Source organism: Diuraphis noxia, unplaced genomic scaffold (genome assembly GCF_037042655.1).
Source record: "Diuraphis noxia isolate RWA-SAM2 unplaced genomic scaffold, SU_Dnox_SAM2 contig0003, whole genome shotgun sequence".
NCBI classification, from domain to species: Eukaryota; Metazoa; Arthropoda; class Insecta; order Hemiptera; family Aphididae; genus Diuraphis; species Diuraphis noxia.
The window spans coordinates 32,967,968-32,994,392 of record NW_028301713.1 but is presented as its reverse complement, the minus strand read 5'-3'; the positions used below and the strand labels follow the sequence as shown (position 1 = coordinate 32,994,392).

Here is a 26,425-nt window from a genome sequence, read left to right as displayed (position 1 = left end):
AAGGTATATTAAAACAACGATGATAAATTTTGTTTTACCACTGACCGGTAAATTTATTTTTATTTAGTTTACCAACATCAGTGAGATGTCCACTAACAAACATTTTCTGTGTTCCATATAGTAGATGTTTTATTCAAATAAAATGCTTATACTCAATGCTAAATGGTATCACCATGTTTACTGTTTATTAAAATAAAAATGTAATGTAGAAAAGGTCTACATATCATATAATATACCTAATTAGATATACATTTACTATTCCAGTTACAATTATACATTATTCACTTTAGTTATAAAATAATAATTATATTTCCAACAATTCTAAAAAGTAAAACGTGTGGAATTCAATATATTTTTTTATTTTGCGTACTTTCATATTATGCGACTAATTGGTACTGATTCAGAGCGCATGTATTACAAATTAAAATACATTTAACCTAAGTGCGCGAGATAAAAATCAATAAGATAATTTCCAAATAAATTTTTCTGTATATTGGTATTATTATAAAAATGCATAATACTTAAAAACAACCATTGGACAAATCGATCAATAAAATATCACTATAATAACTTAAAAACATTGCACAAATAATATTAAAAAGTCTATAGAATCATTTTTAAATATTTTTCATGGATACTATAATTAAGTTTCGTCCATATATTATCTCAAACCGTTGTACTAATTAATGACGTCACAGTGTTATATAGTACATTATCAAAATTTCAAATTTAAATTTCATCTATATTATGCAAATAATAAGAACATCGAGTGAATTTGTCTAAATAGTCGTGATTAATTGACCGCGATTCGAGTAAGTTTAGGGATATAATTACCGATGCGAGATAAATGTGTGTTTATACACCCAGACGTATCAATATAGCGCCGCGACGGATATATATATAGCCAAAAGCGATGTTCATGTTAATGTGGAGCTTTAATTAATCGTCTAGAACACCACGGTGTTCCGTCATTTTTATTACAACCTTGCACCTGGTTTACCAGATAGGTACTTGTATAATATTATAATATAATATGCGTTTGAAATAATGAATCGGTAGCGCGGAACGGACGGGAGGAAATATTATTTATAGGATTTTAACGACTGGAGTCGACTGGCGTGCTGAAACCCGAGTCTATAAAAAAATCACTTTTTTCAATTTATTAAAGCTGAGGGAAACTGTTATTATGAATATTCACCCTTGTCCGAACGCTGAACTCACTATGTTTACCTACCCAATAATATTATGTTTATTCTCCAGGGCGCACACGACTTTATCTCACTCCTTCCGCCACGATTTTACAGATTTAGTAAGGTTGCCGTGGTTTAAAACATAGTCGTCAAAACATAATATAGGTTCTGAACATTCGTGTCTTTAAAGCTTTCGTAATCCAGCCGTCCATTCATTATTTGACTCAACAGTCTACTTACATAACATAATGTCTCGAATAGTATATAATACACATGTACATAACCTATACGAAATACTTTTCACCCAAATGAAAAACGTTATCTCTCTTTTTTTATTATTATTATTATCATTTCAACCGTTCTAAACGCGTAAACTGATGTTTTCGCGACTCGAGTGAGTTGTAACTACAGATCTGTCCGTGGACCTGACACCGGACCGAATATTGTCCAAACAGCGTTTATTTGCTTGAGATGTTTAATGTCCGACATCAGGAAATTAATTTTGTACACGCTCAAATGAAATTCTCATAATACAGATATCGTTTTTCATTTGACGGTTTTATTTATTTTACGGCAGACTACTTATTACGTTTATTGAATGCAACACGTCTTATTGCGGTAAAATGTATTTATTTTTATTTTCAATTTTACACAATCACTACTTTATTAAACAGTTTATACATCTATATGTATTACTCGTAAACATCTTGTCAATCAGTTTGTCTTCGTTAACGTTTAGTTAGACAATTCTATAAGATTGTTATACGATTATATTATTCTAATATTAAATCATTAGTTTAACGTTATATTAATATAGTTTATAAATAACGCAATTAGAAAAATTAACACAAGATCCAAGTAATAAATAAAATCGATATTACCATTGGTACACGCCACGGGATTAAAACATGATAAAAGAAAACAATTAACAACTGATTAAATATATAATATTTTTATTAGATATTACCATCACAGCAATGAAATTTAATGATATTTAATGGGAAAAACTACACCGGAAAATTCCTGCTCAATCAGATCCAGGGTATAGTGTTATAGTCAACCAACTCATTGCTCATTGTAAGAGCGACGTTGCATTCATAAAAACGTGAAAGTAGGCACTGAATATTAAATTGTATGAATGATGTGTATAATTTATGATGTAAATACGCTTGTAAATATGATATTATATACATTTTATTGCAATAATATTTGATACAGAAAATATTACTAACCAACGTAGGTACATGTTTTATTATATAGATTTAGTTAGGAATACGATAATGTTTAAATGTGTCGTAATATAGGTATATGATCAGATCAATGGCATATTGCAGTTTATGCATATTACATTTTATTCGAATGATGTTTGGAATGTTGATACAAAAATAATATTACGTCAGATGTTACTGGAAAGATATTTTGTTTGTTTTAAAAAGACCTCTATTCTATTTAGTTACAAAACGAATAAATACGATTTAAAAACGAACAGCACAATTCACCGCACAATGCACAATAACTATTGAATAATAATGTGTGAAAAATGTATTTTATTCATATAACAACTTTGATTTTAACGATGGTTTATTGATTTCATTTATTCAGGTAAAGACTACGTACCTGCCTATTTTTTTCGATACCTATGAACCAGAAATTCGTTATATACTTACGTTTAAATGATTTTAGGAATCAGGACGTTTTAAATTTATTATTATTCATAAAATAACGACAGTATTAATCGATTATAAGTTAAACATATTGCAAGGTATACAGCGTATGTAAAATAATACCCTTAACCTATAAAATGACATTCACAAGAAGAATAGTATTACTGATGAGATTTACAAAAAAAAAAAAACATTATAGTATATACGTCTTTAACGGTCGTTGATTCAAATCCAATAATTCTTACAGTAAAATAGTAAGTAAAGTAGTCCCTTATTTCCTGTGATTTCTCAACCCTAATATTAGTAATATTATTCAAACATTTTATAGGTACCCTCTATCCATCTATTCTGCATTTTCAGAAAATATGATTTATTGACAGTTTTATATAATTTTCATAATTTTGCTTTTTAATTTAATATCATAATATCCTAATATAATGTTCACAAATACAATAAATACATTATAGTGTTGTATTGTTTTAATTATATGTGAAGATCAATATACGTATAATTCTTATAAAACATAATTTATAAATCTATATAGTAAGTAAATTTATGGAATTATGTATAATATATATATATAATATTATTTAAATATTTTTAACAATCTATACTGTGAATTTATGTTGAGATCCAATTAATAAGGTGTTATAACTGGTTAGTCGAGATTAGAAATACGGTACCACAAAACACAAAATATAAATAATTTATTAAATATTTTTCAATATTTAATATGAATTAAAAACTACATTTATATTTTTTTAATTTAAAACGCAAAACACTTAGTATTTATGCTAATGATTTTGTAATCCAAGGAAAATTATATAGAAAAATGTACATTTTCTCAAGCGAGAATTCAAAAATTAAAATATTCATAATTTTTCGAGATACTATTATTATTTATGAATTATATAATATGTATATATATATAGCGTATATATAAATAAAATGTTTGTTGTGTATAAAAGTAATACGCACTACCTACTAAATTGAGACAATGGTTTGCGATGACATCCCTGAAGACGAAAAATTTAGTTAATATTTACTCTAGTTTTCATATTGTACAAATACGATTTACACGAAGGACTACATTATTTTATACAATGTACAAGGATTTATAATTGGCTTACAGCTGAATACTACTAACCTGTTGACACTGTGAAAACACTTTTGTCAGGAAGTAGAATATTTATATTTGTAAATAACTAACTATATCGTCCAAGAGAAAACATATTTGATAAAAATGTATTTTTAATAATCACCGGACAACTTACCATTTACTAGCGTTATAATATAGAGCGAAAAAAATTGTAGAATAACGCACATGTTGTGCTTTCAACGTAGGTACTCCAGTAGCTAAGGAAAATTGGTGATCTATTTAAAAGTACTTGAAGATATATTAAAATAATAAATAATAATGGAATATTTTTTAAGTATCCGTATATAAGGACTATACTATATTTTAGTAGGTACCTATAGGTTTTAAAACGAACAATAAAAATAGCAAAAATATTTCTCGAATAACCTACTGCCTTTCTGAATAGAGAAAAACGTTTATTGTTTATTCAACAACAACAATGTACTTATGTAACTTTGATATTCCACATGGCGTGTAGAATAATATATTCGACGTTAAGTATTTAATTCAAATAATAGGTTTTTTTTAATCATTGTGAATCTATAAAATGTAGAAGGGTTGATAAACAATATTATTTTAAAATATTAAATACTCGGTATCGAAAAAAAAATGTAAAATTTTTAACAATAAAGTATTTTTATAATTATACGCACCAGTTTTGAAAAGCTTTTCGATAAACTTTTCACAATGAACAGGGAATGTTGTGATATATCTTCGAAACACATCGAAATTATGATGATTTCTTAAAAACCCAAACCTGATATCATCGATAATAAAGCGCGAAACCTGACAAGAATCGGTGGCCAACAGACAACAGTGGCCATTTCTGAACAAACATGTGCAGTGAAGAGTTCCTTATGCTGCAAATATTAATATATACTGCCTATCCACAATTATTATAGATTACAATAATCAGTAAACAGGACATTATTTTCCTTCGTGTGTCTCAAATGTTTTTGAATATTTTGGAACCGAAGAATAATTTATCTCTGTATCAAAACTCAAATGTGAAGAAAAAATGTTCACGAATTCTGCAGTTTCGCAATAGGTCAGTATAAGTTTTATTTTATATACGTCCCTACTATACGATACTATAATCAAGATATTGGAGTTTGGTTAAGTAGACAATATCGTTTCAGTGGCATAATTGAGATGAGGGAGAGAGGAGTTCCTTTGGATTCACACTCTATGGTGGTGTTATATTTAAATGATTTACCTATTTAGGTTTTTTTTTTCAAAACAAGAATAAAAATAACAAAATATAGAGTATTTACCGTTTCAGTTGTTATAAGCTTTTCTTGATTGGAAATGTGGAAATGTGGAATTATTATTATATATTTATTGAATATCTGCAGTACATAATATATTAAGTGAAATTACGATTATTAGTAAAATTACGCCGTGATTTACGATTGTGACACTTAAAATAAAATACCTAATGTATTTCTTTCGCGATCGGCATTTTGTCATAGTATCATTTGAAAAAAATGATATTGTGCGCATGAGCACAGATCACACATTCATGCAGTAATTGTGTAAAGAGCTATTTGATAAAAAACAAAATACACGCCCTCCTCGCCAACCAACAAAACAAATGAATCCAGTATATCATTTGTTTATAATATCAATAACGAATACATAATCATTATTAAAGTCGTTTAAAAATATCAAAATAGTGACCAGACTGGAGTCACTGAAAACCAGGTGAGTATGGAGGTGAAATGTACTGAAAGATAAAATAGCTCTTTCCTGATATTGTTTGACTTTTTTCTATATTGTGTTTTATTTTGTCGTCGACGACAAGTGGTCACTGGTCACGCATGTGTGATCAGGAAATCGAATTATCTCTCCATTTTCAGTACGACACAAGCGGACAAGATTGTATCGTTAACGAGGATCTGGGCCACGTGCTACAAAAACTACATTTCATAAGAATACCGTGAGTGGGCAGGATAAACGTACAGGTACCATATTATGGCCAGCTGTAAATAATAAGACCTATTTCGCAAGGCATAAAGCGTACGTACATGACGCACATATATATATGTATACGTTATGTATCATACGCACTATACATAATATTATTGTTATTTTTTAGGTCATATTCCGGTTGATTGACCAACTTATTGTTTTTGTATTTTTCATTTTTATCGTCAACGCGTGTAGCATAATAATAATACACATAATAATACGTCAGACCGATTATAATAATTTGGCCAACATCCCAGACCGTAATTATCTATCGTATAGTTTTATATTTTAACGGACATGAAATATTATTATTGACGCTGACCGCTTGTTTTGGAAAATTGTTCGCTCGATCACGTGTATTTTGTTATAATCAATAATGAGCTACAATTAGATTAAAAAAAAAAATTATAATATACTGCAGCTATTAATAATAATAAACCAGTGCGTAAACACAACCATGCCATACGGTGTGTCTAAAACAAGTATTTAAGAGGCCATATTTTTAAATTAGTAAGATTTTTGTTCTACTTAAGGAATGCCATTTAGGGATCCAAACTTCCATATTTTGTCAAACAGTATCACAAAATAATAAACTCTTCGAGGTGTATAAAAAAATCAAGAATTTTAAAATAATTTGGTCTCGTAGTTTATTTGATAATTCAAAAAATCTAAATTTGAATAAATTCATTATCAAAAGACAAAATAGCGGTTAGCTTACTTGGTGCGTCATCTTGTATATGTATATATGTATATCACGATACGGTAAACTTAATTAAAATCGTGTAATCAATTCAATGTAGGTACTTATGCAAGCATACTACCATCATTGTTTTATTATTACGTCTTACAAACGGTTGGACTTAAACCGGTGGAATTTAGTACTTTACTATATTATTTTGCTTTTAGAACGACATCGCAGAGGTTAGTGCGTAAATTCATACGTTTGACAACATTATTATACTATAGTATTACGATTTCGTGGTAAATGAGAGTCATGGTTGATTTCAAGATGATTTCAAATTTTAATCGACGGGTTGGTTGGACACATAAGATATATTGTATAGTTATAATTACAAGTTTGTCAGTGTTTCATAAAAATAATAAAACACAAGAATGGTTTAGTTTTATTTTATTTTTGTCAGCATCGTTTGATCGCCGGGGCGAAATATTAAAAACAAAGTACCTAGGTATGTAATTGCTTCAGAGAAAATGTCATTAGTGCCTGATGCTTAAACTTTCAATCAAAATATACAGTCGTAAATCGATGGAAATGGCATTTATATGTTCACATTTTGAACTAAAGCAATAACGAGATAACACGAATAAGCTTATATTTGGCAAATAAATGTATGTGTGAACAATATCAACTTTTGTGCTTATACTATGTTAATCCACTTGTCCAAAATAATTACAAACATTGTATTGATCATATTTTCTTTACAGATAATCTTGTATGCAACATAAACGAAATAATTATATATACCTACATACCTAATGCATTTGTGAACACAAAGTAAACAAATAATAATAAGTATTTACCTACACCTATATAATTCATAGTTTTATTATACGACCGATTGAAAAATGAAGTTGATTAATATTTATGAGCATATACATTATATTGTGTTAATTGATGTAAAAATAAAAATGAAAAGATAACAAACAAGCGTTTGTAATATTATACACTGTATAATTAATTTATTCCGCATAGATTTATGTATCTATCAATAAATGCACTATTGTATTGTTGAACGAAATACACCTTAAACTGTACATATGTGGTAGGTGTGTAGGTACATCATCAATAATAAACGTAAAATGGTAAAAAAAAAAGTTAAGACATTTTCGTTGCCTTTTTTGTATTTTCGTAGCAATACCCGCAGACGTGACTTGAATACAAATCTCATATGTCATATTGTACATACAAACAAGACGATCATGTTTTTTTTTTACGTCAATATCACAATTTGACGTGTAAACTATCTTAAAGTGACCAGTAAATCTGTATTCGTTCGGAAAGGTCGATAGGTAAAGGTTCAGGTCACATGCGTACATAACAAATATACAAGAAAACATAAAATTATTATATACTGCGTATTTTACGTTTGTTTAGAATGAATAAAAACTTTTTGTACACCGATTTCTCCATTTTCAAGGGTCATCCACTTCGCGTTGTCCACAAATCGTATTAATACAATATACTAACAATGTCATTATATAGAATACGTACGTGTATAATGTAATATTATGCATAGGATGTATTTTTTTTATCCACCACCATACTTTGTTATAATTATTTTTTTTATACGTTGTATTTGATATTGAAAAAAAACCATGAAAATATGTGGTATTTATATAATTATTATCTACTAAGAACCTTTGCAAAAACAATAAAATATCGATCGAAATTTCGCCATAAAAATTGTTGAAGACGATAAAAATTAGTAAAATCCCATAATTTTTCAATAATTTGTAATTACGAACAAGTATTTCATCAAAACATTAACTGTTCAATTGAAATCTTACAAATTTCAAATTGTTAAGAAGTTCAGAACAAAATTCGTGTATTAAAACAATTAAATCAAAAGGCGTGTTTAGTGTTACAAATAATATACTATTAATATACAATAGTCAAACGGACTTGTAAAATACTGTTCACTCTGAAACAGAATCGAAATTATTAACTATGTAACGTTTTTGCAAAATATTTTAGATTCAATTTAACAAAATTAGTTTGTGGTAGGATAAAATAAACTTAAGCTAGTCATGGAATTAAGAATTTATGTGAAAACACATTATAATATAATATAAATGGTAGGTAGGTAGGTATTATAGGTACAAACATTTATGTGCTCGTAAAAGACAGAGGTACAACCTGCAATAATTAATCCTTCGTCTAATCAAAACCTTATTATAATCAGATCAAGTCAGCTGCAACGTTGTTCCCTCTTTGTATGAGATTATAGTTAAGTACCTAATGATGCGGAAATCATTTACAAAAAAAACTAAAAAGGACCAACGCGTTTAATATAATAATTATTTATAATGCCTATTTCATTAATTGAAAACAAATTACAATTTGATGTTATTTTCATATTTTACCTTTATAAATATTATTGTAGACGAATACCATTGTTTTAGACATTATTACGGGCAATAATCATTATTACCATGGAATAATAATATGTTCTGAAACGTTAATAATAATTATGTTCAATTATTAACAAACACAACGCTAACGTTATCCAAACAATTATTGACATAATATTATTGCTGCATAATGAAAGCAAGTACACTGCCGTCGACACCGTAAAGCAAATAGGTACCTATATAGTATTATCGTATGTAGAGAGCGCGTCCCTGCTGCAGACTAGGCACTTGTATATAATATTACAATATTATAAGTGAGCGGGGAAAAAAAAGTGAAAAAAAATAAACAATCGATAGGTACATATTATATATAATATATATTGTTTTCACTCTCGTGTGACATTGCCGTCATTTATCATAAACCGTATCGGAAAACGCCCTTTCCATGTCACGGGGTGGTTATTTTTTTTACCCAAGCCTTATGTTTGGACATGTCACTCGCTGACGTAGTAATTTTGAGTTCCGGCTTCACGAGTCTCCTTATTATATTATATCGTTTATACTATATAGGTAATAATGTAAAGAGATCGATAGCAGCTGTGTTCGTGGAAAAATACTCTCACTCTGCAAAGAAAATATTTGTCGTTTTGTACAGAATGATATTGATTTTAATAACGCGAATCATTATTATTTTAGGATATTGTGCAATTATATCTGAAGAGGTTTACACACGCTACTCTGCCACATAAGTACGGAGTATGTTTGACGATTCTGAAGTTTCCACCCACCAATAAGCTCATATATAGAATAGGTAGTTGCACAAAATAATAATTGTTGATCACTGTGACCTAGCCGATGACGTTTTTCGTTAGGTACACAATTGAAATTTCGGAGAAAATAGACATTTTTTAGCAAAATATACAATAGAAGTACAATATTGGCCGACGCGCTTGTGTATGGAAAATCGTATCGTAAGTATTGCAATGATCAACAAAAACCATGTTAATTATGATAAATTATTCAAAATTGTCTATCTTCACTAAACGCTGTCATTTCTATAAAAAAAAATAACAAAAATAAATAAACGCGGGATAGTTTTAAATTGAAAAAAATATCATGAAAACATGTGCATAATATATTTTTTTTAAATTGTGAATTATGTGCTCACATACTCAGTTTATAAATATTTTTTGCCTGACATTAACGAAAAATACGAACACGAGATAATAATAATGAAAACAATATATTTTTTTTAATTAATCATTTAATAATATAATTTATATGTGATAAAATTCGAGATATTACCTATATACAATTGTAGAAAATCTGTTTTTTATAATATTGAGGCAGTCACATATTGTAAGCATAATTACTAAACTCGTACGTTTCAATTAAAACATTTTATAAGTATCATAATAAAAAATTATTTTTACGTTCAGATTAGAAAAACGATAGAATTCTCTCATCTGTAAATTGTGCACTGTATTATTAATGTTTTATTTAAAATATATAAATAGAAACTCTTAAGTTAAAGATAGACCATTTTGAAAAAAAAGACTCGCCCATAAACAATGGACTGCATTATCTGATTGAAACTTTTTATCGAATCACGTGTTAGCATTAACTTAGATTTATTGCTCTTCATTTGGGAGAAACTTTTTCAGGGTGGAATTAAAGCATATTGCAACTTCTTAGGTCATAATTTTGACTTTGTTTTACGGTCTATAAATTCACCCGTGGTGTTAAATAGTCAGTTGATATTGAAAACATTTGTCAAATAAAATGTTTTCCAATTATTTTAATTTTTAATTTTATAGACTATAAAAAAGTATTACTTTTATGATCAATGACTCAAATAGCAATGCGATTTTATAATGATTTATTTTATTTTTGGGGGGTTCTTTTTTTACGAGAATTGCAGCTTATTCGCTATACGTGAATATTTACTATTTAACTATAATTATGATTATACCGATAAAAATCGTATTTGGCAAACAATTCAGAATTTATAAATAACAATTTTCAATCTTAGAATATTAAAAACAAACAAAAGTGTATTATAAATAAAAAGAATAGAAAATATTAACCAGTTAGCAGCAACAATGCTTTTTATTCCCGTGGTCAATATTTAAATGTGTTCTATGTATAATGATTTTATGACAGTAAATTTAGCACTTAATTTAAATCTAAATTATTAATTAAATATATTATTTTAACTAATTCATATGAGAAATTAGTAATTACATTCACAATGATATGTATAATAATATATTATGTAAATTACAGTTTTAATAATCTGGTTTAAAATGAAAGAATGATATTATTTTTTAAGAAACAAAATTGAAGAGGACATTCGTTTTTTAAAATTAAACCATTAAGATATATGAAATTAAAAAGTAAAGCTACCTATTTGGTTGTATGCTTATCGTTATTTATAAAAACTATTTGAAAAAAAATGATCTATCGAATTTCCATATTTTTTGTTCTGCCATTATAGAGTTTAACTGAATGCATATTTTATAAAGTGATATTTTAATATAATTACACATTTTGCTATTCTTAAATTAATTCACCATAATTTCTAATCCTAGTAGAATTAAAAAATATTGCTTTTAATTATCTTATTACTGCCAAAGGTCCTACGTAGTATACGTGATCTCAACCTAAAAATATTCATATATTATTCTAATGCTGACAATTTCCATTGGTTTCGTTATCATTCGTATTATTTTGGTCGATAATGTCAAAAGCTATTACGCATTTATGATTATTATATGCGTATACTAATTACCGAATACAATAATGAATTGGATACGGCCCGCTAATGATATGGAATTTCGTATAATATACGATTCATATGACGTAAAGCCCCATCGAATAGCCATAATATCGTTTATGAATACTATCCGTCAACGTATAAATCGAGAATAATGCGTTTTGACGTGATATTAAACACGTCGCGTTAAATATAGAACTCTGAAATTGTGCTACATGTTATGTAATAGCTAGACATATTATTATTATCGTATCGTCAAATCAGCAACATACAGCGTGGCAACTATGCCTGGTGTATAATAGATGAGGCCCGGAAGCTGAAAATCGGATGTCTCAACTATGATTATATTTTTCTTCCGAAAATCCACAAGTTCATAAAATTTTGGGAGACCAGCACTGAACTCGTTATTCTTAGCAGCAATCGTATAATGTAATGATAATATACATTCGAGTCCAAAGTTTTTAATAATATTCTTCTATATTTTTCTCGCGGGCCCCGAAGATCATCCAGCCGAACACTCGAATAAATAATGATTGTCACGTAGATATGATAATATGTGATCACAGTTTATTTATAATTATAATATTACGGTGATCTGACGATTACAAGTAAAGGTATCGGGTTCGGATATAATACAACGTAATATAATACGAGTTGAGGAGTTTTCGGCGTTAAATACAACAATACATTTGCGATATCATATTAACAACTTGGCTTGGGATCTCAACAGAATCCTCTTGAAACGTATATAAATGCGTATAATAATATGAAATGCATACCCCACGGGTACAGCCCAAACATGAAATTCGTCACTATTACGACTATGACCAAAAAATATATATTCAACGTGTAAGTACCTCTCCATATAATATACAATATTAAACAGACTAGATATAATATTAAAGAATAAACGCCATACACTTTGTAGAATATCCCGCGAATCGTAAATGCAGTAACACAAGTGTTCTTGTTTTTGTAAGATTTCAGACACTTAGCAGATAAATATAAAGAAGATGTGCTAACTGACGTGACAGCTGTTGAACGCATTTATTTCCGATATTGTCGAACTTTAAACTTCGATGTATGCACGCTTCAGGCTATACAGTAGCCAATACAAAGATAGCTGGTAATGCGTAGGACCTTTTAATACGTAAAATGTTGCTACCATTTCCACGGGCTTTGATTCATCATATTATTATATTATTGTTATTCCGTGTTTCACAAGATAATAACAATGAAAAATACATGAATAAATAAATATTTAAATCAAGTGTTTGTAGTTTACGTACACCCTCGACATTCTTGGTATATTATCGTTCGAACGCAACCACTCAAACGGCTAGGGATACCAATACCAAATAAGACATTTAAACAAGAAATCCGGAACTTTGACTTCCTGTCAAGCAAAAGACAGCTGTACATGTCACTTATGTACGCAAAAAACCAACACCGTTCTAGTAAATCAGCTAGAAGAAAAAATCCAAATTGGAGATGCCGTTTTCAATAAGTAGGTTACGATATTCCTAGTTAATTTGATTTTGATTAGTGACTATTTATTTCAGGTTTCAAATTACGAAGGTATTTCGTGTATTAGTACATCATAAAATGACGTTTGGTTGGTACTAAGTTTATTCTTTTCTATGTAATGTAATAAGTCAAATGACAAGATAACTCAACATTTTTTTTAGCTTCATAAAACTAATTTACGGATACGCTCAAAAACTTAAACTTTCTTATAGTCATAATGTGTTAACATCAATTTTCATATTATGATTGATTTATGGACAATTTAAAATCATTTAAAAACCTTTAAAAGATTGGAAACACTGTTTAAAAACTCGAATAAAGTACTTTTTAAATGTTAAGTAAAAAAACTAGACCAATATAAATTAAAGCGCTTGATTAAAACCAGAAAATATGCAGTGTTAATTTTTTTCATTAAATTAGTCAAACATAACTTGTTTACATGAAATACAGTTTTAAATAAAATATTAATCACACACTGAACACTCTACATATTATTGTTTATTTAAAATACCTAGGAAGGATATTGATATAATATTATTTGTATTATATATTTATATTAATTATCAAAAAAAAAAATTAAATTATAGTTGGAAATTGTTATTTTATGTATATGAATAATTTTTACCTATTAGCGTTATTTCGTTAAATTTCAGTAGCACCGAAACTAAAAAATTGTTAACTGCAAGCTCTAAATAAAAGCTAATAGAAAGAGCCATGATGGTCATTAAAAAACTGCTCGCCAGTCACAAAATAATTTCTATCTAAGGATGTATTTTTCATTTTTACTAAGATGGTTAAAACCTTATTTTTATATAGGTACTTTGTTCAAAAAAAAAAAAAAATTTAAAAAAAATTAAGCACAACAAAGGATGACTATAACCAACAGACTAATGGGTAGTAATCAACCAAGTCTCTTTGTTTTGCGAGACTATATCCTCTTTTATAGAAAAATACTTCCAGTGAAACTGCACAACAACAGCAAACTCCAGCAAAATTATACAATCGGTCTTAAAAATTCCAAATCATAAATGTGCATGTGCATGTACATCTCTTAAATTACACACACGCACGTTATGTTCATGGGTCCGTTCTCAAGTTTATTATTTTAATGATTACCAATAATATTTTGGCATATTATGTATTGTACCTAACCGACTTTACATAACATAATTAAAATATGCTATGGTAACTTATATGTGTTATAATTAAAAAATATAGACATAATATTAAATGATCAGTGGTATTCCATTCAATATTGTAGCATCAATAATTGGTCACGATAAATTAAATTTTAAATAGGTACCTACATATCACGTACGAATTGAAACAAAAAAAATGAAAAAAAGATAAATAAATCACGATTCTCCCAAATAGTTTTGGATTATAAATCTTGTAAGGTTCGAGTATAAAAGCCAGATAAGTTTAAGATAATATGAGTGAGTAGTCAGCTATAAAAACTAATTTTAAGAAACAAATTCCAGTGATACTATGAAATTATGAACTTATAATTTTAGCGCACTTTACAAAACTACATATTTAAATGATCAATATTATAGAAATTTAAAGTGAATTTACATCTTTGATAAACAACATAACTATTTAAGATAACATTGTAATTTGTAATATTAATTTATAACTTCTTCTTCAATCTTTTAAAACCTTACAAAAATGTCGAGGAACTATTGTTTTTATTCCTGGTATTTAGATTTATATACTCTGAAAAAGTTCACCTCATGGTTTTTGGCACATTGATATGATAAAATTATAGCAATTTTTAGGATAGCAAAAGATCATATTAAGTACAAAGCGCAAATATGTCCTTCGTTTGAGTACCTAGTACATATTTTATTATCTATTGAAATATCACCCCTCAGCGTTAAACTCGAGCTCTTTTATTTTTTTGACTCGTACAATATAGATAACCATTTTGGTGTAGGAACATAGTACATATGCGATACTTGAACTTTTTATAAGTATACTAGGTACTGTGTTTGAAAATGTAGACGCAAGAGAAAATTATTTTCCTACCCTAGAAACAGCAAATACATATTTTAATAAATCATTATTATCTGTTTAATATATCCATTATCCACTGATTTAAAACATATAATTATAATATTATATTAATTTAAAAAAAATTATTATTATTGTTACTATTTCATAGCATAATGCGTTTTTGGAAGCTCTCATTTCATTCGTTTCATTTAAATAAGAATAAAAAGGGTAGATGTGATATAAATTTTTTGTTTATTTTATATTATGCAAATAATTTTGAAATGAGTACTTGATGAATGACAACGGTAGCAGTGGTATGGCAGCAGTGACGACACCAATACAGTACATTTTTACAAAGAATCATTTTCGTTGTCATCGTGAAATAATAATATAATAATTTATTATACGCATAATATAATACAATACATATTATTAAAGATATACGTATATTAATATTAATTTACCGTTTAATGTGGTTCAGGCTAAAAAATTTTTTTCAAGGATTAAAATTATTATTTTATTCGTCTTTACTCTCGTGATATTAAAAATAAATAATAATATAGCTTTTAGAAATATTCTTTCATTTAATTATTAACAGTTACTGTCTGTCTCAGTGTTATACAATTTTAATACAAAATAACAAGTGTCTGTTCGACTGTTCATCAACCACACTAAATAATTTGAGATTTCTAGCATTTTGTACATATTTTACATCAGTAGATTAACAATAAGTTGAAACGAAGTGTATCTACACGTGAATCATGCTACGGAAAACTAAAAACTAAATAATAATATTATAATAAATAATTTGATGATTTCACATTATTAATTTTTTTAAATGGATAGCCGATCGTATTACACGATCAGTTTATTAAAAACAATGTCAATCGATGCGTGCCCGAAATAATAACTGTCACATTAATTATTTTTTCCAGGAATTATTACGGAGCTTCCCACTCTACCCATTTATTTATTCATCTTTGTCATTGTATTTTCTCTTTGTGCTATCTTGGTTCTCGCCCCGTCACTCCATTTCGGCACAATGTATATTTTCCTCTTGGTGTTATGACATTTCCCAAAATTTTCATCAACCGAAACGGTCGAAAAAAAATAAAACATCAAGAAAGGAAACAAATGTCGAGTACGTACATACAACATTTTAGGTTCTGAGCAGAGCGAGGAATGTATTGATTTTTATCATGATGTATGTTTTTTTCTTGTCTGGTCATCACGATTTGGGGGAGTGAAATTGTTTCGATTTTCGACTTCAGTACCTCGTTCGATCAGAAAGTGAATCTAGTTGGTACACTGGGGGGGGGGGGGTCAAAAGTAAAAAATTATCAATATTTTTCTAGAAAATCGGGATAAACAAACTAAAAATTAAGGTAAAAAAGGAAAATTTTACGCACAATCAGTTTTCGACAAAATCGATTTTTATTTTTGATGTAATATTAACACAAATGACCATAAACAGAATACCTACATTAAATTTTCACCGAATGTTTATATAAGTAAATTCTATCTACCATGCAGTTTTCAAAAATGTTTGACTGAAGTTGAACAATTCATAGGTATTTGCAATTTTCGAACATTATTAGATTTTTTTTAAATTAATATCGATAAAAATTTATATGTTGGCTAGAAAAGCTTGAAAATGTAATAAAAGGCTCTTAATGTAAATATATTGTTACAATAGCAGTTGAAAAATAAAATAAATTCATGGTCACAATTTTTTTTTAAAAGCATTCAAATTTTCAATTTTGACAAAATACGTAAAAATCACAAAACTTTGCAAATTATTTTAAGCTAGAAATTTATAAAAAATTTTCTTTTTAAATCTAAGATTTGAAAATTTAATACAAGTTTCCTTAAAAGTTTTTCAATCTATATCACAAAAAAAATTTTCACCACAAATTCAAATTAAATTTTTATGAGCATTTGAAATTTAAATTTTTACAACATTGGATTTTCATTAGATTTCTCATTTAGCAATTTTCTTATTTTAGTGTAACTCTAAAACAAATGACCGCAGATACTTGAAATTTTCACTGAATATTTATATAGGCATTTTCTATATTTAATAAGATTTTTGTTTCTATTAATGTCAATAAAATTTTAGTGGTTAGGTCAAAAAACATAAAAATTTAATATAAGGCTTCCAACATAATTGTTTCAATACTAGTTGAAAAATATTAAAAATACATAGGCACGATTTTTTTTTTAGTATTTAAAATTCAAATTTTTACTAAATACGTGAAAATTACGGTAATGTTCAAATCATCATAGATAGAAATTCATAAAAATTTTTATTTTTAAATCTAAGATTAAATCTAAGATTTGAAAATTTAACTCAAGATTTCTTATAAGTTTGTCTACATCTATCAAAAAAAAATATTCACCGGGAAGTCAAATATTTTAATAAGTATTAATAATAACCTATAGTATATCCTAGACAGATAAACCGTCTCCACTCAGAATCATTTTTCATATACAATGATATAATATCATTGGATTCAAATTTAATTATAGTAACCCACTTGTAATCTACTGTACAGCAGAGCGATATCCATTTTTTATGTATAACCTTATAAACTAATACAAAACTACGAAAACAAATTCGAAATCAATGTTTCCTATTCTCAATTTTATGTTTAATATTATTATTATTATTATTATTATTATTATTGTATTATATAATATTTATATCGATTTAACTGTAGTAAAATTGTATAATATCCCTATATTTAATATACTATATATAATGATATTCCAAAATACTATGATGAAACGAAAAAAAAAAAAATTTGTTGATCGTACTGATAAAATATTTTGGAATAATTTTTTAACTTAATTCTCAAAACACCCCCATTAAATATATCTTACAAGTTACACTTTATATGTATCCACGATTTTAACAAATCCACCATTTATAGTAATATGTTTACATTTCTTAACGATGCATGTGCAAGAATATAAATGCAGGATTAATATATGAAATTATTTGATTTATTTTGTTTTTAAATTAAATCCGGTTCAAGGTACGGTAGTTCAGTAAAAAATAGAAACAAAAAATAATAAAACTACCTTCCAAATTAAACTTTGATTAAGTCTGCGGACCACCTGGGATTTATTATAGCGTTCATTTCAGCATACCTAACCTACTTTGGATTCAAGATTCGCAGAACAGTAGTAACATGGGGACAAAAACAGTGAAAATGTTAAGCACGCGTTCTCTTCGTTTTAATTCATCAGAAATGATTTTTAAAAAAAAACGCATTTAGGGTCTATAGTGTAATTATGGTCAAATTACAATATGGTAGATCCTTTTATGTCATACGTATTGTCGTCGATTAAAATAGATTTTGCATAATATCAATTAGACACTCTCGAGAGGAGGGAGGTGCATAATAGGTTTTTAATTATTCCGGAAGTCAACTTTTAAATCAATAAAGCATATATTGTGCGAACAAATGCAATTTCTCGTAATCAACACACATTGATTATGCATTATTATGTTTTAGCTCTGAGTTAAAAATCAACTGGGTTGATGATATTTATTCTAAATAATTAATTACTTTCAACATTCACGGTAGGTGTTAAAATTGAAATAGTCTCAAAATTATATTTATAACGACGCGCAATTTGTCCTGCACAACAATAGAAAGTGATTAAATTTTCCGTCTACGGTGCTATTTACAGAAAACTGTACCAGAATTTAATTAATTAAGTTTGGTGATTAAAAATAATATATTAACGCTCACGCGATTACGTTATAATTATGATATAGTCTGCTCGAAGCCCACTATTGGTATGTCGCTTTCAAGGGTACAACGTTGGGTGAAATGTTTTTTTATTTTTTTTATAATAGCACGTGACGTAAAATCTTATTTTGGTTCAAATTTATATGTAAAACAGATTGCTTTGATCTTTTTCAAAATAGGATTGTGTGTGTACACACACACGTTGGGTCAATGGGTCCCTATGGCAACCCAATTCCACTTGACTATACGAAGCAACAGATATTATAATATAGGTATTGGGTACATCACATACGTTTTAATACGACATATTTTTTTTTTTTTATCATGGTGTATACGAATATAGCATAAGCCATGAGGTATCTAAAATGTCGTTTGTTTTTTGTTTAGACTTATCTCGTGTCATACGACTTCCATTCCCATAATGGGGTAGTCCAATGCCTATATTATAGACATCAAACTTAATTTTCCCTAATGTAAAAGAAATGAAATTATGAAAATATTATATATGAGATACAAATTAACGAAGAACCCTGAGATATTATGATAGTTTTGATTCTTTTTTTTTCCGCCCAAAAGGAAAATACCTTATTGATAGTCTTGATCATATTACAATAATAAAAATTAATAAACCAATATAACTTGACTAATTATAATTAATACTATTAACATAATATGTTATAAAAATTATATATTATGATGATTTATCGTACGTTTTACTATAAAATAACATTTACTCAAGTTTATAATGCAGACGTCACCAATTGGTGGTTGCTTTTCTCCTGGAGTCATGTCTAACCAATCAATAGACAAAAAACAAAACGAAAAAACATTATACCTGAATCGTTTCTATTTGCACTAATTATTATGTGTAGTATTGAAAAAAATCAATATTTCACGATTTTATGTTTTATACTTCAAGCATACGAACAGTAGGTTGTTCGAACATCGAGTAGAAATAGAATGTTTGAAAAAAAAAATATTTTGCCGGAAAATCGTAACACCTGGCGGTCCACATTCGTGCAGTATTATAAATTATAATAATATAAAATAACACAGAAACAAAAACTAAATGTGCTTGACGAGCTTATCACAATAATAACCGAATAAAATATTAAAAATTATCGTGATCGTTCAGACGACGGGCTACCACTCAAACCTCACGTGCAGCTCTCAAGGAAGAGACGACGACGTACTATAACAATATTGTGAACTGTGAGGAAAACGTCAAGCACCGTCGTCTATTCCGACGGTTTTCAAGGTATATGAATGAATAAAATACTGACGTGTCAGCTTATATCTGATTAACGTGCAATGCTCGCGATTTATTTTTTGACGACTTAACGTGAATTATGTCTGTTAACAACTGCTAGCTGTAGCAGTAAGAGCAGAAATATGAAAGGAACAAAATGCGAGCGTAATATAATTACGATGATCATTAGTAGAAATAAACGTAAAAAAAATGTATAAACTATAAAATAATAAATTAATCGTAGACCCAATGTAAACGGTAAGACGCGTTTGCATATTATTATTGTGAAGTTACTGTAGTTGAGTTCTATGAGAAATATAGTTCGATATATTATTGTGAATTAATTATCGATGAGACGATATCACAGCAACGCACACTGCAAGTCTGCAATATATTGGAAAAAGCTTATCATACCTGGCATTAAATTTAAGCTGTGTGACATAACGATATCACTGATATGATAATACACAGGTATTAGGTATTATAATAATTATACGAGAAAGCGAAAGACGTAGTTTTAAAGCCCTTTTTATTTCATTACGATGTATGATATATTTTTGAAACCATCATCCAATGCATATTCAATCAACTCGCTGTCATATCCGTAACATGCTCGTCGTAATTTTGTGAATGAACTCAACAGATCATATACATATATTGATATATCGGAAGTTAAAACGGCAACGTTGTATAGCGTTCAATGATAGCAATATTATGTAAATGTGGTGTGACAGACTACAAACTATAAACTACAGACATCAGTGGTGATAATTGATCCAAAAGGTAATTCGAATATATATCATAACGAATTATTTTATATTTTGTTCTATAATATTATCAATAGGTATTGTTATTTATAGGTACATACCACCCATATTACTTTTTTTAATTTATTATATCATAGTGTTATACAATCTATTTTATATGAACACTTAATATTATCTAAATATCGTAAACTATAATTTATGGTTATGTAGGCACATAAAAAATGTTGTTTGTATATTTTTATTTTTGACTCTTTTGACATACCTACTCAACATTTGGTCGACCATTTTGTATTATAAGACGTAAAAAGGAATAAATTATTTTATTTGAAATGTTATAAATTTGTCATAGGTACTTCTTTTTTCAAACGAACACCAAAGATACTAAACAAGTGTAAATTAAAAGACTCAGAACATAGTACAGATTTACTAGTATTATTTTTCATTCGAGCTAAATCCAATCATCAATTCAAATAAAATAAAACATATTTTTACATTATTTTGTGTAAGAAAATATTTATTTTTTTAACTTGGTAAAAAGAGCAGAACATGAATGAAAAAATTCTAAAAATAAATGAATAATGATTTTTATTCATATTTTCAATACTCAATTAGACAACCATTTAATATCATCAAAAAAATGGTTATATAATATTACACTGCATATATTATATATATATTTTTTTTTATATTTATATAATTGAGTTTACAATTATTTTTAAATTATGTTATTTTACTGTAAAATAGTATTTAGTAATTGTATATTAACATATAAATACCTTTTATATTCGCACTCGTAATTTTTATGTTGTACTGTAGTACAAATCAATAACTATGGAAAAGTATTACAATAGTATTTTAAAATAAACCAATTCAAAAAACAAATAAAAACTTGAATAAAATGTACAATATTGTTTTACTCCCAAAAGACTTAAAAGTATAAAATTGTATTTAAAGTTTCGTGACGTACCTACTCCATGAATAATAGATTTTTTGGTTAGCTATAGCTATAATTATTATCATACGATTTGGAGTTAGGAAAATACAATATAATATTCTTTACTACGCAATAATATTCACAGAAAAACGTAGACGAAACAAAGCCTTTTGCTCACTGTAAAAAAAGAACAATACTGAATTGTTTAAAACATGCAATTCATATAAATCCCAATAAATAGTGACATTTTTATGAAACTTAATTTAAAATAAAAACCTATAGTTTTGGTTGATAGTAATTTCATATTATTATCGAATGCGGATATCTATTATCTACCTATGTGTATTATATAAAATATAAAGTATGGCAGTAGTATATATTCTGGTCTAAAACGCAAGTATAAAGAATTTAATGACCGGAATAAATTCAGCAACTAGAGGTAATATATTCTGGGGATTATAAAGTCACCTGCATGGTTTAGGTTTATTTCCGAATTATGACCTAATACGAGTTACGGAACGTATAAATATAAGAAGTAAATATAAACTTAACGGGATTCATGTGAAATCCTTGCGTCGTATCTTGAAGCACCGATATTATAATGCTTTAAAAACCGATAGGCACGCATACCTATCATACATTGTACGTAACATATAATATAAACAAAATCATCATCGTCGTCTGAAAAGATATTAAATAAAAGTATCAAACATATTTAGACTTTATACAGATCAAGGGGCGGATAAACCCAAACTCAAATGCACCGCATCCATAATAATTGGGTAGGTACAGTTTTTTATTCACGTGTAATATCCGACATAATTAATTAATACGACGACCTGAAATTTCATTAGTAGCTCTTTAATAGTGTATAAGTAAATGTGTTTTTAGTATGAATACTTAACTCACAGAAAAACCTCTCGTAATTCGTAGAATTATTGTGAGATTTAAATTTTTTTTTTAGATGAATACTCATATATCATACAAATCGCACAGGTTGCGCAGGACTCAGATTTTCAAAACTCTGTTTCAGAAGTTAAAATAATCACAAATCGTTGAGTATTTTTCTGGTGTTATTTAAAGAAAATTAAGAAAAAAAAACCGGAGTCCAATGAAATTCGAATAAATAGTGCTCCTCTTTCAGATTATAAAAAGGTGATTACAATGCACAATAAGTTTTTTTTCTATAAAGTCGTTTATGTTCGTTTAAATTTTCCTGTAGGTACGACATGTCGATATACCTATTCCCATTATATGGCCACTACGCCTCGTAATTACAAATCACTTGCATTTTGGCCCTTAAAGGGCACTGATATTTTTACGGTTCATTTTTATTTTACTCAATATGTAATTAATATTATAAAACAGGATATAAATTTCGAGTAAAAAGTGCGTGAGATTGATTGAACCACTTTATTCAATTTAGTTTTAGCTATATTTAATTACAATTTCAAAAATGTCCAAACTTTGAAATCTTCTTTAAGCAAATTTTGGAATGCAATTAAGTGAGTGGCTTGACCAAAACTTTGTGTTTATTTCACCTTAAATTCAAATAATTTTTTGTAATATTAATCAGTTCTATACACCGATCATAAATTGTAATGGTAACGAATAGATGATAGATTTTACTACGATGTAAGTGTGAATGACATAAACAAAAAATATTGGTCCCCTTAACCACATAACTGGAAAATTCCGTTAATCTGCCCACACGTTACGAAAAACTTGTTAGTTAAATCGCTTTTATCTCGTATATAGGTAAAAACAAAATTTGTTATAAAATTAATTTTATATATTGAAGAAAAAAATAACTTTCCTAATTATATATTATAATTAAGAAAATAGTTTTAGATAAAATTTATATTTAATGTCCATAAAAATGTATCCATGATTATAAAATATAAAACAATTATCTAAAGTACTAAAAAATTCTCTAAAACTAAAAAAAAAATTGTAGTTGAATAAAAGTTTTGTTTAAGCTCTTTAACGATTGTGTATGAGAATCAATATTTACCTACTAATGATATTTGGAGAAAATGTAGTTTGCATTTAGATCTATGTAACAATACATAATAATATAATTATTTCTACATAATACCTATGCAATAACACCAAAGTAGATATTATTTTAATAATAATGTAAATAAATCTATAATATTATGTTACAACCAAGCATGGTTCAATATAAATAACCGTTGATGAAATCATTATCATTAAAATCAAAATCAATGCGTATAAGGATATCTTTATGTTATCATATATCGGCTAAGTACCTACTTTAAATTTGCATAGATAATATAATTTTGTAATTAGTTTCTGTATTACAACCACACTCAACAACTAAACCATTTTCTAATAAAGTGATTCAAAATCAAAACACTGAAATTAATGACATATTTTTAATCTACTTTAAATAATTTGTTTTTTTTTTTTTAAATCTTTCTTCAAGTGAAAATCTATTTTATTTTTAGGATGCATTATTTCTTTAAATGTTATATAATTTTTAATTTAATTTTAATACATAATAATATTTTGATTATAAAATTGCAGAAAATAATGTATACTATACTAGTGGTGGACATTAACTAATCAGAATAGTTCTTCTACACGGTCAAAAACATAATAAGATGGTATATAATTATGTACGATTTCCTGTACAATCAAGTCATGCGTTTAAATTAGTTAAACAAAACCATTTTTAAAATAAATGCTAAATTAATTATTAATTAGAGTCATACAATTTTAATTTTAAGTGTATATTTTGTTTGGTTTAAGAATTGAGTTCAATTAATATAGAAATTACTAAGTAAATATAAATTATTTTATAAAAATATGATGACTACATCACTTTGATTCAATAATATTTTTAAAATGTCGAATTATATTCAATATATAGAATTCATAATATTATTGTTTAATATACGAAATACATAATATAGTTAATTTATATTATAATGTATGTATTTTATAGTAATTTTCGTATATATATATATTACCAATTGTAATATAATATAGTAAAATTGTTTACCGTTTTTATTAAAATATTAAATTCAAACTTTAATTCGAAAGTCATATTCCATTACAGGAAAAAGCCATATTTAAATAAGTTATGGTAGAAATGAACAACAATTTTAGATTTTTGTTCGGAAATCTTAAATCTGTGCACTTATTGATCACCTAAAACATATTAATTCTCAATTTCTTTTGATATCATATTATTATTATGTTGGTTTACAATTCTTATATAGATTTGACCCAATACCAATCTGCAATCCAATTATTAGTTTATGGTAGGTTTGAAAACCAATTTTAGATTAATTTCTTTAAGAAACCTTATCTTAACACACTTACTGAGCACCTTAAACATACATACTCAATTATATTTTGTAATACAATATTAAGTTGGTGTGCATTTCTTGTGATATAGATTTGACCTAATGGCATTCTAATCAAATTATTTCGATAAATTTACCATTAATTTTCAATCTATTCATATATTATATTAAAATATTTTAATTTATCTCATTCAATATTAATCGATACTTTTCATTAATGAAATTTTGGTAAAAAAAAAGTATTGAGACTTTATAGTCATTGGTCATTATCTACATATCTCCAAAATAACTTTACAATTGGCAATCAAATTTCTGTAACGAATCGAAGGTACACGAAATTGTGTTTCCGATTTCCAATTTATGGACGTGTTATATGAAACTTTTGAAGAAAAAAAGTGTTAAAAAAATCACTTCATTGTAAAACTGATAGCTGCTTTCAGAGTCCCGTGTAGAAGCGAAAAAAAACATCGAAAAACGTATAAATCAATATTAAAATAACCTTGAATATTATAAGAGGTGTATTTTTATACTAATAAACAATACGAGTTCATTCTTTTGTGTGTACTAAAAATGTCTAAAGTAAATATAAACTGTGGTTCATCAAAATATATTAATTACACTCAAAAAAAGACGGAAAATCTGCAAGAATCGCCTTCGACTTGCCTCAGGGCAAAATAATATTATGATTTAAGTCAATGAATTCGAAATACTGAAATTGTGATCATTATTGTACAAAGGTAATAATGATGATATTATACTGAACTACAGCAAGATTTCATGTGAGTTCAAAAAGATATATTCTTTATGTTTTTAATTGGATAATCGTCGTTTTTTCTACGTGACATTAATAGTATTATGAAATACATATTGATAATTATACTATTATATACTTATTATAAAAAGTTTGAAAACTTTTATTGGCATTCAAAAATATCGATGACTGTCGCAAAATTATATACTTCATCATTAATTGTTACATTTATTAGGGTGGTTATCGATTTATGGAAAATTTTAATAAATAATTAATA

At 27.2% G+C, this 26,425-nt stretch overlaps 1 protein-coding gene across 6 annotated transcripts in view; it reads right to left on the bottom strand.

Annotated features, from left to right (window-relative positions):
- Nucleotides 1-26,425, bottom strand: part of LOC107165960 (eye-specific diacylglycerol kinase-like) — a 177,572-nt gene that overhangs the window by 140,832 nt on the left and 10,315 nt on the right. The gene's annotated exons all lie outside the window — the stretch shown is intronic.